General features: G+C 55.5%; 1 protein-coding gene across 1 annotated transcript in view; it reads right to left on the bottom strand.

The window, feature by feature from the left end:
* AGPAT3 (1-acylglycerol-3-phosphate O-acyltransferase 3) overlaps positions 1-6,153 on the bottom strand; it is an 89,559-nt gene extending 83,406 nt beyond the window's left edge. The window contains exon 1 of the mRNA XM_081800707.1: positions 6,005-6,153. The gene's annotated coding sequence lies outside the window, so the exon portion shown is untranslated. The remainder of the gene's footprint in view (positions 1-6,004) is intronic.
* Positions 6,154-18,830: the final 12,677 nt, after the last annotated feature.

Below are 18,830 nucleotides of genomic sequence, written 5' to 3'. Positions count from 1 at the left end.
TCAGTTTTCTGTTATCCATGTTTTTGCTTCTCATGCATTTAAAAAGTGCCCATTTTGTCCTCCTTTCATCAGCTCAGTTACTTTATTTCAAAAATTAAACAAATGTTTTAGACTAGATGTTATAAAAATTATGACCTATAGGCTGAATTCGGGCAGCAACATTTTTTTATTTGGTCTGCAGTTTGTTAAAAATAAATAATTGCATACAACAACCCAGATTTCTCAGGGGCTCCTGGGTGGCTCAGTCAGTGAAGCATCTGCCTTCGGCTCAGGTCATGATCCCGGGGTCCTGGGATCGAGCCCCACATTGGGCTCCCGGCTCAGCAGGGAGCCTGCTTCTCCCTCTGCTGCTCCCCCTCTGCTTGTGTTCCCTCTCTTGCTGTCAAATAAATAAATGAAATCTTTAAAAAAAAACAACCCAGATTTCTGCCTTGTCCTAGCAGACCAAAGATCTACTTCCTCTTGTCCTGCATTCACCTGGCCATGTCAGCTGGGGGTCATGCTGGCTGGGGGTCAGTGCTGGGGGTGAGGGTTCAGTGCTGGGGGTCAGTGCTGGGGGAGAGGAGTCAGTGCTGGGGGTGAGGGTTCAGTGCTGGGGGTCAAAGCTGGGGGTGTCTGGGGGTCCGTGTTGGGGTCATGCTGGCTGGGGCAGTGCTGGGGGTCAGTGCTGGGGGTCCGGCGAGCATGCCCAAGAGAAGAGGCCTCGGCCATCACTCTTGTCCACATAGCCGTCCTCCTCTGTTTCACACCTACATTTCCCCTGGCTCCCCTTCCTGCCTGGCCTCTGTCAGAATCGGTGTTCACAACTTTTATGTAGTTTTATTTACCAAAAAAGAAATGTTTGTACCCAATAACTCCCTACACTATAAAGAAAAGAAGTGAAGGGCACAAAGCAGTTAGAGCTCCGGGAAAATGCCACATTAGCCTGGAGCCAGAGGTGAACTGCAGGCTGCCACTGCATTTTCTTTCTTTCTTTTTTTTTTTTAAAGATTTTTAAATTTATTTATTTGACAGAGAGAGACACAGCGAGAGAGGGAACACAAGCAGGGGGAGTAGGAGAGGGGGAAGCAGGCTCCCGGCTGAGCAGGGAGCCCGACGCGGGGCTCGATCCCAGGACCCTGGGTCCATGACCTGAACCGAAGGCAGACGCCTAACAATGGAACCACCCAGGCTCCCCTGCACTGCATTTTCTAACACGTTCGCTAGAGCCCAAGTTATAGTAGTACGCCCCTTGACTCACACAGCTGAAAATAACCACTAACGGGTGCTAACGTGTGTGTGCTCTGCCCTCCACGGCCATCTGGAAGCCCCCGGTTCTTTCCCAGCACCGGATGCTTTGCTGTCGGGTACCAGCTCACCACCAGGCCCAGCGAAGGAGACCTGCCATAACCACAGGGCTTTTTCTAAAACAAAACCAACTCACTACCCATGCTGCACAATTATCAGCACTGGAGGATCATGTTTACCACGTCCTTCCACTTTTGTGGAAGTCACTAAACGTCATCTGTGAGGCAGTCACAGGGCTTGGACACTCAGAGCCCCCTCAAGGGAGAACCCGCCGCATGGTGGCAACGCGCCCTCCACGCTCGGCCGGGCCTGAGGGATCCCGGGCTCCCGGGCTGGGGACAGTCCCAGCCACAGGCCCCCGGCTGAGACCTTCTCAGAGCTGCATGAGAGGTCCTCCCTCCCCAGCTCTCCACCACCGCTGTCTCCTCTCACCTCATCAGACCAACACGGTGAGGGCCCCCGTAGCACCCCGCCCCGCGCCCCTTGGCCTCCACAGCCTCTCTCCCAGCTAACCTCCTGCCCCTCTCTTTTGGGCATCTGCTTCCTGCGGCACCCAAACTGATGCACTCTCCATGTAAGAATTAACTTCTGGCCCATTTTGGCAAAAATCGCTGCTATTAAGCCTTATTTTGCAAGGTATACCAGTTGACGGACTTCTCTCTGAACATGAGGATTATGTGTATCTTCCTAATAAAAGGCACATTCATTCAATGGCTCCAGTTAGACTTGGACAGTGGCCTCCAGTAGAAACCAGTGCTCGGAATGCTGGACCAACCACTGGTGCACTCCTTACACTCGTCCCCAGGACAGCCCTTCACCTCACTCCCACCAAGGGCACAAGGCAGCTGAGAACACACGAATTTGCATAACCTGACTTTTTCTCCAATGCAACATCATATCTAGCATGTATCTGTTTCCACCATCTCAGATGGGGATTTCTGATCCCCAGTCCACCAAGTGTAGCCTTCTGGAAGTAAAAAGTTTTTAAATGACTACTTGCGCGAAGCCAACCACTTAGTTTCAAAAATGTAGATTTTTCATAACTGAGTTTTCTGAGTATCAAGGTGCTCTGGATTCGAGAAGACCTTTGAAGTCTAGATTCATCACCTGCTAGCTGAGCAACCCCCACCAAGCCCTCCCCACTCAGTTTCTCCATCCATGTAATGGGGGCGAGGCCACTGTCCTCACAGGGCTTTTCCAAGAATCAGACAACATAATCTGCACGTGAAACACCTCACAGAGCCCCCATCGTTGTAGCTGTTATCACAGGACAATATGTAAAGCCTCAGTGAAGAGGCAGGGGACACTCCTAACGTCAGCACATGCTTCTAAAGTCTTCAGGTCAGCCAACGATGTGATGAAGAGAGCTTAGCTCCCCCACCAGGTTCCCACCATAGGGGATACAATTCGCCGCTGAGCGACACATCTGGCTGAAGGTACTTCCTTGCAGCATACAGCTTTTTACTACTGCTCGCGGTAGAATTCATTACCATTTTTCTTTATTACAGATTTCACTCCCCACCCACTTTCAGAAAGGAATCGAGAAGATCCACATTAATAATGCATGGCCTCCCCAAGTCGCCTGGGGACAGGCCTCTCAGCCACTGGCACGCTGCTCCTACCACGTGCCCAACCTCGGTTCTGAGTCGTATGGAAGAATGTCACCTGTCACATATCGATCTGCTAGCACCAGCATCGAAAGATGTACCCTACCTGCGACCCTTCCAGCTATGCTCGGGAAGGGACAGCGATCAAACCACAGCGTCCACAGCTGGTGAGACTGCACCCTGCAGTGAGGGCGGGGGCCAGCCTCCCCCCAGCCCGCCCGCCACCTCCCAAATGGTCGCACAGATGCCCTCCCAAGATCACCACCTCTCACACTTCACTCCACAAAGATAATCCAAACATGGCAAATTCTTTTAATAACTGAAAGGAAGCCTGTCCAAGGACATACCACTCATGTGTTTGCCTAAAATGCAGCATTTTGAAATTAGTAATTTGCGATGAATGTTAAGATTATTACAAAGTAGTTTTAGGAAGGGCAATTAAGTCACAGACATTTTCTCTTACAACTTGAAACAACTCATTTAAAGTCTCAAATATTCTTTGGTTAGCCAAAAGTCAAATCTATGAAATTTCTAAGTAATTGCTTTACAAAATTCAGTCTGACCTTACTGAGTAACTAAAGATCTTACCTTATACAAATCATTTAAAAGGAAACAGACAAATGTAGCCACTCAGGTCCTTTGCTCTATAAATATCAATCAGCCACAACTTCTACCAGTAAACTCTTCTGAGTTCTGACAAGGCCAGGGAGGGAAGAAAGGGCTAGAGACGGAAGCTACTGCTTTTGCCAGATTTGACGGGGGCCGCTGCTAACAGTGAGGGGCACCTGGTCCACACTGTAAGCGTGCCCTCCCGTCTCCCATGTTAAGTCAGGCTGAAAGTCACCAGAAGGTGTGCATTTCAGGAGTAAAATGTGATTGGACAAGTTAACCAGACCCTTCCCGTCCAAAAAAAACCCAGTGAATCTGGCTCTTCTCAACACAACTTCTGTTTTTTATTTTCCCTGTTTACAAGGATTTCAATATTTCCCTCCTACCTCTGATTTGACCCCAAATGAAAATGTATGGACTTTTAGCAGATGGTGGGGTCTCAGAAGATGGGAGCCCGTGGATCTTAGTTTAAACCTGGTCATGCTGACCTGTGACCTAACCTTCAGCAGGCAGCCAGACCTCTGTTCTCGCAGACCTCTTCCAAGGTTGAGGTGTGATCAGAGGCCACGGGCTACGTATCAGGGTGAACTCAGTGGGAAGCAGGAGTAAAAATGGACAGATCACCTTGGTGGGTACACTTTTTCTACCTTTCAAAATAAAACATCTGATTTGTTTGCTTCCCCAGCGCTGGCCCACAGACCGTGTTCAGGCCAGGGAGCACTCATGCAGGCGCTGCGCCTGCCACGTGGGCCAGCCCAGGGCCGAGGGCACCCTCCCTGGAGGCAGTTGAAATATCCCTCCTGCACCTTCCCTGACCATCCTACAACACTGCCTCTCACCCTGCTCTCGCACATGCCTCAGTTTATTGTTAAGACACAGACCTCTTGGTAGAGATTCTCCAGGTAGGGCCTCACACGGGTGGCATGAACAGCAAACTCCATCCACGCATGGCCACTATGCATACACATACACATGACATCTGGCTCAAGACATTAAGGCGACTGTACCTTCCAGGGCCAAGAAGAGGCCCTTCCCATCCTGACTGTCAATCCCATGTAGCCTCTCTTTTAAACAATGTAATCATGGAGATCCCTAAGGGTGACTGAGAAATGGATACAGAAGTGAGCCATAACAGGCTAATTCTAAAACTTTGAAGGGGATGAGAAGGGGGGGTGCATAGTCATGATGATCTAGAAAAGGAAGAGGGGGCAGCAAGGAAGTGATCAAATTAGGGAACGTTCAGAATCTGACTGAGACTCCCTATGAAGCTTTTCAACAGAGAAACGTGGACTAGCAACCCATAAGTGAGTATCATCAGCCTGCAGAACTGTAACCTGGAGCACGGGATGGGGGTGGGGGCTCTGGGTGTAGCCCCCCACACCGGGCCCCAGCAGCACCAGCACACCAGTGGTGGACCTGGGCTCCCTGGGATGACTGTCACTTCTCGGATGGGCGCTGCTTCTCAAAATCCCAGACTCTGAAGGCCAGCGGTCCTCATTTTTCCTTCTATTAAGATCATGTTTCCTACAAAAAGGAACCTACCTGTTCAAGTATTCCCTTAGACAAGACTATTAATATTGTGCTAAAAAAAAAAAAGGCCCAGGAAGCCATTTATAAAAGCATTTTCCCTACTGCACTGAACTTCTCTCAAAGTTAAAAAAAAAAAAAACACAACTGCACAATTTTTCAAGGTAGCTGCAACTGCTAATAATCCTCCTTTCCAGGATCCTGGGGGTGGCCCTGGGGGTGAAGGTGGCTCGGGCCCCAAACAGCTCTTGGATCACTGACTGACCCCATCACTTGACTGGAACGGTGGAAATTCACAGTCGGCCTTGGTCCAAACGCCAAAGTCAAATCTGAAAACTCAGCACACGCCACCCCCTTTGCATCTCCACCTGCAGCCCTCCCTCGGATTGAGCAAAAAGTGAAACTAAGCCTGGACCACGGCCTGCTGGGGTCAGGGGCGCTGCGCGGGGTCCCAGGTCCCCAGCGCCCCCGAGCCAGGCAGGGGGCCCGTCGCGACCGCAGGGGGAGCAGAGGGGGCCCGAGCAGAGCCCGCGGGGAGAGGGGAGGGGGGGTCGCGCCCTCCCTCAGCCCCGGCCACCAGGCCCCTCCCGGGGCGACCCTCCCCCAGCGGCTCCCCCCTCCTCACCCCCCGCCGGCCCCCTCCCCTGGAGGCTGCAGGGGCCTGAGAGGGGCAGACGGGGAGGTGTCCTGGGCCTCCGCCGGACAAGGCACCGGGGAGGCCAGGGGTGCGGGGACGACCCGGGCCCACGGACCACCCCCAGCCGCCCCCCCCCCGCCCCGTCCTCCCGCAGGCCCCACGCCGGGCGGAGCGCAGCCGGCCCACTGTGGCGCGGGGCCAGCGGGCCCGGGGCCGACTTCGGGCGGGGGCCGACCTCGGGCGGAGGAGCGACCTGGGGCGGCGGGGGGCGGGGGGAGGGGAGCGACCTCGGGCGGCGGGAGGGGGGCCCGACCTCGGTGGGGGCCGCGCCGCTCACCTGCAGCCGCCGCCACCTGCTCGTCGCGCGCGCGGCCTCGGCGTCGCCTCCACGGCCACTCCGGCCGCTGCGCTCCGGCCCTGGGCGCGCCCGACCCTGCGTCGGGCCTCAGCGAGTGCGGCGCCCGCCGCCCCCGGCCCCCATCCCGCCCCGCCCGGCCCGCCGCCCTCCGCCCTCGGCCGCGCCGCCCCGCCACTTCCTGTGCGCGGCGATCCCACAGTTCCGCCGGCGCGCGAGGAGGGGGGGACACGCGGGGGGGACACGCGGGGACACGCGGGGGGGCGCTCGGGGGGGGCGCGGGGGGGGCCGGGGGGGCGCAGGCGGGGAAGGGGTCCTGGCAGAGGTCGGGGAACGGACGCGCGTGAATCCGGGGCGGGGACCGGAGCCGGCGGGGCACGTGGGTTGAGGGACCAGCCAGGCAGGTCAGGAGGCGGGACTGACGCAGGGAGGGGACCGGGTGGGGGCGCAGTATGTGGGGGGGGCGGGGAGACAGCACCGCGGGTCGGGCGACCCCGCAAACCCCCCCATTTCCCTGGGGTCCCCTCACCCCCGCGGGCACCGGCTTGTTTCCGGGAGTGAGCACCTCCCCTAGCCCGGGTCACGGCCCCGGGGGGTGGGGGGGGAGGGGGCGTGTTACCGCCGCCGCGGGGGGTGGATCCCGCGCGTCACCGTGGGGACCGTCTTGGGAGCCTCGGCTCCGCGGGAGGATAGATTTCAGACCCACGTGCAGCGCCCTTTGACTTATTTATAGTTGGCACCAGGCCGGCAACATTGTATCAATTTGATCCTGGAGGAAGCTTCCCGGAACTGGGGTGGGGGGGGCGATCGCCCAGAACCGGCCTCGCTAGTGTACCCCGCTCCCAGGTCACTAACCGCTCTCCCCTCTTGCCTGAAGAGCGCCCGCGCTGGACAGGGTTGCCTGAGTTCCCCACGGAGCACCTGCTGGTGGCCAGCCTGGACAGTCGCAGGGAGTGCAGCCAGGAGGAGGGTCATCTCCAGTCTGCTTTCTCCACTGGGTACCTCACCTGACCCGCTGCCTGTTCAGGTCCTCAGGTCAAGCTGGACCTCCTGAACTTGGACCGGTTTCACTGGAAAACTATTTAAAATACCAGGTGCTGTTACAATCAGCTGGGTCTTATTTTAAACCTCCTCCCATTATTTCAGAAAACACTTGGACTAAAATAAAATAAAATACACATACGTGCACCTGTTCTACTCACAACTCCCTTATGCTTGAAAAAGGAGTTATGGCTTGCATGGTTGGTGGAAATGTATTACTCCTAAAACCCTGGAGCCCGCAGCGTCTCTTCTAGCTGTCTTGTCCTACAGGTAAATTCCCACAGGCGCCTGCAGATGTGAATAGAAGGATGTTCTGACTTACGGCATATAATTAACAAAAATCTGAAAACAACCCATAGACACCTGGTTCCATAAACTCCAGCATATTCATTTAATAATATTTTTAATTTAGAACATTAAAAAATTAATGTGGTTTTGGGCACCTGGGTGGCTCAGTTGGTTAAGCGACTGCCTTCGGCTCAGGTCATGATCCTGGAGTCCCAGGATTGAGTCCCACGTCGGGCTCCCTGCTCAGCGGGGAGTCTGCCTCTCTCTCTGACCCTCCCCCCTCTCATGCTCTCTATCTCATTCTCTCTCTCAAATAAATAAATAAAATCTTTTAAAAAAAATAAAAATAAATAAATAAATAAAAAATTAATGTGGTTCTACATATGCTGATATTATATAATCTCCAAGATCTGTTAAATTAAAAAAGACAGAGAGGAAAGATGCAGGGCAGTGTGTATACAAGGATCTCCTTCCTGTACTGAGAATCAGTATACGCATGTACACATCCAGAAAACTTCTGGAAGGATCAATGTGAGACTGTTATCTGAGACTGTTATTGGCTGGACAGGGGTAAGGCAACTTCATTGTTACTAGGTAGTAAAGTTTAAATTTACTGTATGCACACATTTTATAAATACTTCTAAAAAACAAATTAAATGTACCTCATCGTTCAGACACTTGATGGCCACTTAATAGTTACTTCGAACTTTTAGATCAGCTCAAAATACTGTATTTGTCTCAACACAGTAAAGCATCATCAATGTCATCTAATCTATATTCAGATAGAATCTATGATCATTCAGACCTAAGCTAGCAGGAATTTGCATCTGGAAAAGCTCAACTGAACATATGAGCAGAGTAAACATTTAAACTTGCAAGTCAGCCAACCAGCCCTTAACTACTTACTGGGCCCTGGGCAGAGCACGAACTCAGATGGACGGGAAACGTGGTCCTCCCTAAGGTTTACTGAGTTTATTATATATGTGCATTATTTCACCTACTTATCAAAACCCAGCCCTGAGATGCACGCTACTGGCAGCTCTTTTACCTTTGGAGAGACTGAGGCCCAGGCAGGCCAGCGTCTCGAATGCCCGTGCGCAGCAAAGCCGAAGCCTGGCTCCGGACCCTGACTCAGCCGCTGTGCGGGGCTCCAGGCGGCCCCAGCAATGATGGTTTCTGTGTTGGGAGAGGGACTTGGGTCCCCAGCTGCCTAAATTAAAATGAGGAAAGGACAAGTCTTACCCAGGGTGTTAGGTGGCACACATGTGCAGACAGAGGGGCTTGGTGCATGACTAAGAAGCAGGGGAGGGTTACTTGAGTGCCCTCCATGAGGGGGACGAGGGGGACGTAGGTCCTGGGAGAGGGCTCCCCATTCATTACTTGCTCTAAATCTCTGACCCAACTGGCTTGATCCCATTTCACAGGTAAGTAAACCAGAGCCCAGGAGGTGGTCCTAAGATCAAAGGGCAGACAGTTGCCTGCCTCCAAGCCTAGAAGCAGTCTTTCCCGTTTGGAGAGTCTGTCTCATTGGAGAACTTCCCCAGTCGAGCCCTGCCCAAGGCCTGCTCAAGGGCTCGGGTGGCAACGTGGGCTCCAGGTGGGTCCGGGCTGAGGAGGGCTTCCCGGAGCAGCTAAACACGGACAGACGTCAGCTTGTCGTCACTCCGGGGAACTGAGAGACAAGGCTGGGAGCTTAGCCTGTGACCTTGGTCAAGGACATGACCCATTTGGGTCTTCGTTCCCTTTCCTATAAAGCAAGGAGGTTCCCACCCCAGACTTCCCTGATCCCCAAGAATTTGCCAAGAGAGCTATGGCTGTGGGGCTAACTCAGGCATTTCTAAAAGTCTAAAGTGCATATTTACCCAAGATGTAAAAATTTACCAAAACTAAAGATAGTAACTTTCCTAGATATTGATTAACTCCAGCACCTAGCCTCTAGCCTCAAATGGATAGATGCTATATGTTTTTAATTCATATATAGCAGGAAAAACAATGGTTACAAATGTAAGTTTTTCAGGAGACAAATTACTACTAGGAGTTTTTCAGGAGACAAATTACTACTAGGAGTTTTTCAGGAGACAAATTACTACTAGGAGTGGTAGGAGTAGTACTTTAAGTAGGCTTCATGCTGGGTGTGGAGCCCAACACGGGGCTCGAACTCACGACCCCAAGATCAAGACCTGAGTTGAAATCAGGAGTCAGAGGCTTAACCAACGGAACCACCCAGGAGCCCCACAGGAGACAAATTATTTTAAAAATGGGCTTCTCTATGGGCAAAAACCCTAAAAGGGATTTTTCACAGCAGAGACTGGGAACCCCCAGGGCACACGACGACCCCATCCCGAGGTGGCTGTTGAGAAACGGTGTTCAGCCGGGAGGTCCCGAGTCACACGAGACGTCAAGTGTCAGTGGAGAATATTAAGTGGAGGCCCGCCCTGGGGGGAAGCCTGGCGGGAGCAGCCTGGAGGTCAAGGCCATAGGAGTGGGTGAAGCCAGTGCTCTGCAGAGGACAGAACTCGGGCAAATGTGCAGCACGTGGGGAGGCCCTCGGCGGAGGGATAAAGCCCCGGGTTTGAATCTGGGCTCATTATAGCTATGAAGGTGGGTGTCCCACTCCGCCAGGCAGGGAGAGAAGTAACTTCCGGATGCAGCCACCGAGCTGTGGGGATTGAGGACCTGTGAGCTGAGCGCAGGGCCTGTTCTGATGAGAGCCACACAGCTGATAGCCGTGGACTGTCCTCAGCATCCCTTAGGGAGTCCCCGGGTAGAGTCAGGGGTGCCAAGAGGGAGGGCAGCTGGGCCGGAGGGCGAGCAGACGCCGGCTGTGAGGCCCCCTCCCTGCATAGCCCAGTGTGTGGGAGCGGGTGGGGTACCGCAGTGCATCAGCTCAGGGCCTGGCGCCCCCAACAGGCCATCTGGGCTCCGAGCCTTGGGCAGCTGCGTGGAGGTCTGAGACTCCGTCTGTCCAGTCCTGCCCCCCTTTATCTTTTGCAGGCATTACCACGCCCTCAAGCCACTTGTGCCCTAAGCCGCACTGCATGCGCTCTGCCTGGAGGCCCTACCTGACACGGACGGCCCTGCACATCAGAGATGCTGCCCGAGCGGGGCGCTCCCCGGGGCTGCAGCCAACTCTGCGGTCCAGGTGGGCACTTTGCGCGCGTGCAGACCCCGACCTGAAGGACCCCAGGTCTCTAAATCGGTAAGGTGACCCAGGCTCCTCATAAAGACAGCGGCCACTGCCCTGGGCTGGCTCTGTCCACAGGGTAGGCAGGCGGGGAACGTGCAGTCAGCGTGATCGCTCAAACGAGGCTCGCCCTCCCTCCCACCCCCACCCAGACACACAAAAACTGTCATTTTTTTCTTTGCACCAAATCAGCTTTCAGATTGTTCTCTGGTGTTCAAAAAAACAAAAAAATATGCTATTTCTACACGTTCACCTGTTGCAATATAGCATTTCTGATGCCTGCGGGAGAGCCCGAACCCAGCTCACAGACCTACCGTGCGGGAAGTAGGAAAGGGAGCTAGTCAGCGCTGTTGTCGGGGGGCTCCGGAAATACTTCCAGAAGAAACAACCCAGTGTGTTAGTATGAAGCGGAGGAGAACCTCCAGGGTTTTGGGGGTTATTACCTGCGCAGATGATAACATGATGTGATGGGGAATAAAATACTCTAAAAACCCAAATACTCGGAATAATGGAAGAGGAGTTGTTTCTGGAAAAAGAGGCATGGAGAAGTGCCCCCGGACCGCACTTTGCTGGCCCCTGGGAAGGACCTGGTCTGCACACCAGCGGGGGCGTTAAAAGCAAGCTCACCATCACTTTCTGGAAACACGCAGAGGAGGAGGGACATGAGGGTCACGTCAAGACACGCAAAAGAAGCACATCCTTTCACTGGGGGACGGGCTGTGGACGGGAACAGTGTAGTTTTGAAGTGAGTGTGCATGCTCCCGTTTCCTCAGGGCTAGGCAGGGCTTGGGGTGGAGGCCGGGCTGGCAGGTGCCCTCCGCCCCGTGAGATGGAATGACTCCTGTCACACAAGGCTCCTCTGCGTCTGGACCCAGAACTGGTGGGGACGGGAGAGGTCGTCCCAGATGGAAGGACCCTTGGACTTGCTGTCACAGGGCTGGTTCGGTGGGGGGACCGGGTTCTCACCTGGCTGAGCGGATCATCTTGCTCTTCTGCACCTCAGTTCCCCGTATGGTTCAAGGGGAGTCATGTGCCGCCCCACCTGCCCCGTGAAGGCTCTGGGAGGGCCAGGTGAAGGCACGCGGGGAAAGCCATGCTGGAGGTTTCTCTGCCATCCCTCCCAGGGCCCCTTCCCCACCCCGCCGACTCCCAGTCTCCCCAGCAGCACCCTTCAGTGTCCTCGTGGCCCTTGTCACTGTCCCATCTTGCCTGCTTGTTTCCACCCTGGAACCCCACCCGGCCCCGCTGCCCCCAGCCCCTGGGCACTGTCCGCTTTCACACTCGGAGGCTCTGCCGCCGCCGAGGGCATCCCTGGAATCGCTGGAGGGCCCCCAGGGACGAGCAGTGTCTTCGCTGCACACGGTGTGTTAGTCTGTGGGGCCACACTAACAGCCCCACAGCGGGCACGACCCAAACAACGGTCCACCTCTCAGGCTGGAGGTCGGAAGTCCAAGGTCACGCTGTCGGCAGCATCGCCTCCCGCTGAGGCCTCTTTCCTTGATGGGGGGGGGGATGCTACCTTCTCCCGCGGCCTCACGTGGTCATCCCCTGCATGTGTGTCCGTCCTCATCTCCTCTTCCTATAAGGACACCAGTCCTACTACATTAGGGCCACCTAGTGACCTCTTTAAAGACCCCCTCTCCAAACAGTACATTTAACATATGCCGAATACAAGACTTAACATGAATTTGGGGGTGACAGCCCCCCAAACACTCGGCCCATACACACGTGTTCTCTCTCTCTCATTATGTTTATTTTTTGCAAGAAGCATGCATTACTCATGTAACGCTAAGTCTTCTCAGGTCAAGGGTGCGGGCAGGAGAGCTGTCACGGGCACGCCGTTGGAGAAAGCAGAGCGGCTCTGCTCTGCCATTCCCGTCCCTGCCGCCCCCCTCAGCCGGGGCTCAGCTGGGACCTCCGCCTTTGCGGAACAAGATCTAGAGGGCCCCTGGAATCTTGCAGGAAAGAGAAACAAGAGCAAAAGTAACGACTGTCTAGCAATCATCCTCAAGAGTCTCTGCACCTGCCAACCCAGCGAATCAGAATCGGGGCCAGGAATAGTGAAACAGTGATGATAGGGATGACGATGCTGGGGACAGGAGCCAGCACCTGCTGCGGGTCCTCTATATGCCATGCTGTTCTAACGACTCTGTGACGTAGGGACTGTGGTCCTGAAACTGAAGCACAGAGAGGCTAAGTAACTTGCCGGAGGTCACACAGCCTGGGAGTATTAAGGCCTAGTCCCTTTGGCTGGAGAGCTTCTTTGCCCAACTCCTTGTGAATAATGAATAAAAGTAGGAGGAGCAGAACCTCCAACCCTTGACAGAAAAAAACATCCCTCCCTGGAAGTTGGCCAGGCACTTGCCATTCACGGAGAATTTGGGCGAGAGCCGCTGCAGAGTTGGGGACAGGAGTGGACGCTCCCAGCAGGTGGGAGGGTGGCCTGGATGGTCTGCACAGCCCTCTGGGCCTAGCGGTTGAGGCTCAGACTCATTCCTAGGGCGTCGGCAGGATGCCTACGTGGGATGCGGTGCCAACCCATCTCTGACCCTCTCTCCTGGGGACTCCCGCCATGGCCAGACCCCTGCCAACTCCCAACTTCATCGCTTGTGACCTTGGCATGTGTGATCTCTGGAGCAAAATGGGGATCAGAATTCCTGGTGCAAAACTGTCTTGCAGGTGAAATGAGAGTCTAGGTGTGACACGTCCACCACTGTCGCTACCAAGAGACCTGAGCACACACGCCCCCCGGCCTCTCTGCCCAGGAGGGGGTGCCCCCCTCGAATGGAAGTGGGCTGGCTGTCTGCTCCCTCCCAGGGCCGTACAAGCCCCCAGGTGCGAACCACTGCCACGCGAGCATCACTCCAACACCAGGCAATCTAGAATCGACGAGCAGGTGGACTGCTGAGAGCCGGGCCTTCTCATGGCAAACCCGCCGTCGTTGATGTCATAGCCTAGCTCATGGAAGCGTTGTGGTCTCAAGGACGTTTCTGCCCTGATGAAGACGGGGTTTGAATTTGTAAGATCTCCCTGTGCACCAGGGAGTGTGGACTCTGCCCACAAGGTAGGACTCTTACCTCCACGGGGGGCACCCTCGACTCCCACTCTGACCCCTGCCTGGACTCCCAGGGGCAGATCCGCTCAGCGGCCGCCTTCTGCCCACCTCCTTCCACTCACCCAGCACATGCCTGGGCTTTTGCGATTGGCTTTGACTGTCAGTACTCAAGAAAACACGGGCTGAACGGACATTTCTCCAAAGAAGACATCCAGATGGCCAACAGACACATGAAAAGATGCTCAGCATCATTCATCATCAGGGAAATACAAATCCAAACCACGGCGAGATACCACCTCACACCTGTCAGAATGGCTAAAATTAAACACACACACACACACGCAAGAAACAAAAAGTGTTGGCGAGGATGTGGAGAAAAAGGAACCCTCGTGCATTGCTGGTGGGAATGTGAGCTGGTGCAACCACTCTGGAAAACAGTATGGAGGGTCCTCAGAAAGTTAAAAATAGAGCTACGCTATGATCCAGTAATTACACTACTGGGTATTTACCCAAAGGAAATGAAAACACTAATTTGAAAAGATATATGCACCCTGATGTTTATAGCAGCATTGTCTACAACAGCTAGGATATGGAAGCAGCCCCAGTGTGCATCCACTGATGAATGGGTAAAGAAGATGTGGGGTGTGTGTGTGTGTGTGTGGAATGGACTATTACTCAGCCATAAAAAAGAATGAAATCTTACCATTTGCCACAACATGGATGGAACTAGAAGGTATTATGCGAAGTGAAGTAAGTCAGTCAGAGAAGAACAGTGATCGTATGACCTCACTGACACGTGGAATTCAAGAAACCAAACAAAACCAGAACCAGACTCATAAATGCAGAGAACAGACTGGCGGCTGCCAGAGGGATGGGGGATGGGGAAGAGGAGCAGGGGGTGAAGAGGCCCAAACGTCCAGGGGTAAAGTAAACGAGTCGGGGTGGGGTAAGAAGTGCAGCGCGGGGAACACCGTCAGCAACCCAGGGCAGCTGGAGGGAGGGAAGAGACAGGTCAGGAGGGGTGGGGGGTGGGGGGATGGGAGGACAAGGAAAACAGGAAGGGGTAAGGGGATGGGGGGAGGGGGCAAGGGGGATGGGGGCAGGAGGGCAGGAAGAATGTGGGGTTCAGCCCACGCTGGCCGCTCTGTCTCAGCTCCTGGCCATTCATGAGGCAGGAAGAAGAATTTGCCCCCTGGATTCCTCCCTGTCCCCCAAAGCCATCGCTGTGCTGTGAGCTCCTCAAGGCCCCCTCAGCCACAGACAGTGGTCCCTCCACTGAGGGCGAGTGCATGAGCCAGCCATCCTGAGGACACGGGGCGGAGGCGGTGACGTCCACATGTCCAGGAGTCCACACGTCCTGGCCTGGGGCTCAGACTTTACCCCCCAGAGCAGGAGGGGAGGAATGTAACAGGTAATAACAGGTTGGAGCCCCCATTTGCAGGATTTTGGTCGACAGCCCAGGCAGACAGTTGTGGTGGCGTTCTGTCCTCCCGCCCTCGCAGCCCCGCCAGTCCTGTGCCCGGCTCTGCCCCCCAGATGCGCATCCAGCCCGCCTCCCCCCCGCAGTGGTCCATGACAATGGCCCCCACTGCCCGTCCCTCATGTCTCCTCTGAGCTCCTGCTTGCTGAACATCTCCTGGGAGCTGAACCCTTGAGGGCAAGGCCATGGCCAGCAGCCCCTCGGGCCCCTCCCCCTGACCTACAGGTTATGGGGAGGCCCCAAACAGCTCTCCCACCTAGAACTCCCCCTTTCCGCTGCTCAACCCTAGAGCCAGACACCAAGAGTCAGCGCTGGAAGATTCGGGGCTTCGCGGCCCTGTGGACCGATCCGGGCCTGCCTCGCTTTCGCTCTGTGCCCCCTCGTCACGGTGGTGGTGCAGCTCGCTGCAAATCAGTAAAGTACAATTGTGGAGGGAATATTGGAGATACTCAAAGACTATTTTCAAGCAACTGAGAAACAATCTTCTCGCAGAAAATGAATTGCTAATTACAAATCATCACGATCTATTTACTAAGACAATCAACACTACTTGTACGGCTCTGAGTTTCTGCTGGTGTCTGAATTAAGAAACCCGCATTCTCCAGATGCCAGCAGAACCCCGAGGGGGCCCCGTCCCCCCGCGGACCTGCCCATCTCACTGCACTCTTCCCACGGCCTCAGGCCTGTCTCCTCGGCCCTCCGGGCTCCAGCTCCCACTGAAATGAACCTGCGCCCCTCTGAATCGTGCTCCAGACACATCCAGCAACCCGCCATCCTCGCTGGGCCCGTCTCCTGGGTCCCAATCCTGCCTCTGCCGCTTATGACTGTGTGACCTTAGGCAGGTTTTTTAACCACGCTGCGCCTCCGTTTCCCCACTTCAAATGGGAGATTGAAAGGAAACACTGCCTTCGGGAGTGTTGTGAGGATCGATAGGTATCAGGTCAATGGTGCCTCACGGGGCGTCTGGCGTGGGGTGCTAGATAAAATCAGCTGCATGGCAGGGCTCAGGTGGGCATGATGATCACCTCGATCAGCTCTTCCTCCCTCTTCATCCGGGAAGGTCGGGGATTCTATTTTATGATTTGAATTATTTATGCATTTACCTGTTCAACTCTATAAAGCAGTCATTCTTAGAAGGTGACCCGGGGCCTGCCCCAGGCAAGATGGGAGCCTCAGGAAGCCAGTTTTCCGGGCTCACCCCAGACCTGCCGAATCAACAACTCGGGGATGGGGCCCAGGGATCTGTGTTCTAACAAGCCCTCCGGGGACTCCGACACATGCTGAGTCCGAGAACGTTGCGAGAAGGGCTTTACCTTTATTTTTAAAAAATCTATCAAAATAAATCCAGCAACCCAGGCTGCAGGGGTGCCCAAGGAGAGGAAACTGAAACGTCCCTGCCCTCTCTGCCCACACCGAACACAGTCACGTACTTCTTCCTGAGGGCGCGCTCAACCCTGCTCTGCTGGAGCCCCAACCCAGCCCGGGGTGCGTGCCCTGGGGCCGCCACTGCCAAGGACAGATGGGGGACAGAGATGGCAAATGAGATCCTCCCACAGGCCTGGAGGCCAGGGGTCCGAGGTCAAGGTGCCATCGGCGGGCGTGGTTTCCTCTGGCGATGATTCGGCCCAGGCCCCTCTCCTAGCTCCTGGGGTTGCCGGCAATTCATGGGGTTCCTGGGCTGCTTGTTCAGACTCTCGGACCCCGTTGCTGAGCAGGAGGCTCACACTGCCCCACGGAGAAGGGCACCAGCTCCCGGACCCGGGGTCGGGCCCCGTGTGCCGCCCCCGTGGCCCCACCCAGGCACAGGGCCTGGAGCCAGCTGACCTCCACCCCGACTGGGCTGTCCCGGGAGCAGGTCACCGCACACACCCCTGCCTCGTGGGGCCATCCCCTGACTCAGGGCCCCCCGCCACCAAGCTCCGGCTTCAGAGCCTCACGCGGCCTGCAGCGACTGTGCTGTCCCTGTGGGAGTGCGCGTCTCATTTCATTATGGAATCCGATATGAAAACGGGGTTGGTTTTCCAGAACTCCCAATCCAAACAATTTACAAACTGCCTTTAGCAAAATAAAATTACAGCAAAATAATATTTGCTCTCGCAAACATCATTATCTTTAAAGTGATGAATGCCACTTGTCATATCAGAGGAGGAATCCCGTACAGAAGAAACTCGCGCACGTCTCCCTACGGCTGCGCCCCATTCAGGCTCCAGTAAAACGTTTGGATAAAGAAAGGAAGAGGGCTCCGCTCTCACCGGAGTGTGCGTCCCTGGCACCTATGGGCGTGAACAGTGGGGAGGGAGCGCCTGTCTCGCGGCTGGCGGGTCCTGATGTCTGTCGGACGTGAGCTCTGCTCGGCTGTCCTGGGACCGTGTCAGGGTCGTGGGCCGTGGAGGGGGAGAGGGTTGAGCTGCGTGTTCTACCTGAGGGTCTGTTTCAGGAAGGAGGAGGCCCGGGTTCGCAGGCTCACAGAAAGGGGTGAGTTAGGGCAAGGCACCCCATCTCTGCTTCGGGTTGACTCTGTCCCCCCCTTCCCCACGCCTACAGGCCACGTGCCCCAGCCTCCCTCCCAGGGCCACCCCAAGGGGCACACGGCACGCTCACCTCCAGGCCCAGGCAAACATGACCCAGCTAGGCCTCAGCTTTGTGCCAGTGGGGCCAACACTCAGCCCAAGACAACCCAGGGCAGGGTCAGCAGCTTGGCTTCGAGGGGGCCCCCGTGGCACAGGGGGAAAGATGGCAGGCAGCCCCCAGTGTAGACGAAGGTGAAGCCTCAGACAGGGAGAGAACTTTGAGGTGTCCCTTCCACCGAGCTGGGAGCTACACACCAGGCTTCCAGGAGCTTCCAGGAGCTTCTCGAAGATGCGCAGAGAAGAGCGGGGTCTGTGGGGTCCAGGCGCACCTGAGTGAGGCTCAAGAAGGTCACTGAGCAGGAGGCCCCTCAGGAGCCCCGTAGCCAGAGCTGAGAGGAAGGCCTCCAGGGGCCCATTCTGCTGGAAATGTGTTTATGTCTGCACTGCTGGCCTCCGACTTCCTTAGCTGTTTCCAGTGCCCTCTGTGTAGATCCTGGTGGCCTTGGGGTGAGGACAGGTTTATGCGACATGCTCATCCGGTGCCTCTCCACTCCCAGGAATGTTTGGGGGATGGGGACGGGATCAGGATGTAGCCAGAAAAGTCATTTCCATAAGACAAATCACCTGAGGTATGAGTTTCCTGGGGCTGCTGGACAAATGAATGCATGCGGGGCAGCTTGGAACAATGGAGGTCTGTCCTCCCACATTCTGGAGGCCGGACGTCCCAGATCAAGGGCGCACAGGGCCCTGCCCTTTCTGAAGACTCTGGGGGAGGATCCGTCCTGCCTCGTCCAGCTCCGGGGGCTCCAGGGTCCCCTGGCTTGTGCCACATCAGCCCGCACTGTGTCTCCATCATCACGTGGCTTCTCCCTGTGTCTTCGCTCGGCCTCCACGTAAGGACACAGCCACTGGATTAGGGTCCACCCCGCTCCAATCTGAAATCGTCTTAACTCATTACGTCTGCGATGACCCAGTCTCCAAACAAGGTCACATTTGCAGGAACTGGGGATTAGGGCTCCAACATATCTTTCTGGGGGCCACAGCTCAACCCACAACACCCAGCAAATCACAGACTCAGCCCAGGCCTGGGCTTGGTGATCGGGGTGCAGTCTCTGCTCGGGGGTGATGACAAGCACGGGCGACAGGAAAGCCCAAGCTTAGGGGCTTGTTCTAGGTCTAGGGGCCAAGCA

This window comes from Leptonychotes weddellii, chromosome 1 (assembly GCF_054177405.1).
Source record: "Leptonychotes weddellii isolate Sample4059 chromosome 1, ASM5417740v2, whole genome shotgun sequence".
NCBI lineage: Eukaryota > Metazoa > Chordata > Mammalia > Carnivora > Phocidae > Leptonychotes > Leptonychotes weddellii.
The sequence above is the reverse complement of the archived record's forward strand: the minus strand, read 5'-3'. Positions and strand labels throughout refer to the sequence as shown.